Source organism: Austrofundulus limnaeus, unplaced genomic scaffold, assembly GCF_001266775.1.
Source record: "Austrofundulus limnaeus strain Quisiro unplaced genomic scaffold, Austrofundulus_limnaeus-1.0 Scaffold343, whole genome shotgun sequence".
Classification (NCBI taxonomy): Eukaryota; Metazoa; Chordata; class Actinopteri; order Cyprinodontiformes; family Rivulidae; genus Austrofundulus; species Austrofundulus limnaeus.
Genome location: NW_013952745.1, coordinates 222,117 through 223,299, shown reverse-complemented (window position 1 = coordinate 223,299; position 1,183 = coordinate 222,117).

Below are 1,183 nucleotides of genomic sequence, written 5' to 3'. Positions count from 1 at the left end.
AACTAATACACTATCAGAGTTTTATATATTTATACTTCTCATTCAACCACAGTTAAATTCACTCTATCTAGGAGGCTCAGTTTATATGGATAGTTTTTATTTTTTACAACAACAAGCTGCAATGAAAACAAGCTGCAATGAAATAAAAGTAACAACTTTCTACTTCTTGTCTTTTTATAAAATGTAAGAAGTAAAAAGTATGCTGAAAAATAATTACTCAAGTAAAGTACAAATACCCAAATATTCAACTTAAGAACAGTAACAAAGTATTTGTACTTAGTTACTTTACAACGCTGTCAATGACTCTTATGTGTGTTTGTTGTGTTGACTTTGATCGATCAACCATGGAGGCCTCCTTCACCTTTCAGCAGCAGCTAGCTGCTCTATTATTTATCTGACATGTATCAAATCAAACTAACATGCAGTTGAGAGAGAAAAAACTGGTTCTGTAGATTATCTGCATACTTAGTTTATTGTATGCTTTTATTTTGGAGTATCACATTTCAACAGGAAGTTGTTTGTAATTTTTGCTGACTTAATTAATCCCAAAGGAGAACAAGCGCTCCCTCCTGAAGAGCACCGCCCCACTCTCAAACAACCGGTGCCTCTCGATGTTTGATTCAAACTCACTTATGAACATTTTTTTTAAGTGAAATTGGATCCAAACTGTGCTGTGTTCAGGTGTCTCTCATACATTATCAAACTGAGAATAGTTTAAGATGGATATTATGTTTCTTTTATGTATTTTTTTGTTTTTTATATACATTATTTATCATGAGAAATTTGGTGATGTTCAGTTTTGCCTCAAAGTGTTTGTTGACATTGTTCATGTTTTATTATTTTACTTTTTAAAATTAGTTTTACAGTAAAATAATAGGTTCTATTTTATTATTTGATTTATTCAAATGGTCTATTTGTGTTCTTATCCGTGCTAAAGAGACTGCAAATTTATAAAGAATAAAAAGTATAAATAAATAAATAGAACAACAAATAAAATCATGCTGTTTGTGGTTTTACAGTTTTTCACAAACCATTTGAGTTGTTGTGTTTAAAGAATGAAGCCAGGTGTTCATTGTGTTGATGTATTGCTGACTGTGCATCCATCAATCAATCAATCAATCAATCAATCAATCAATCAATCAATCAATCAATCAATCAATCAATCAATCAATCAATCAATCAA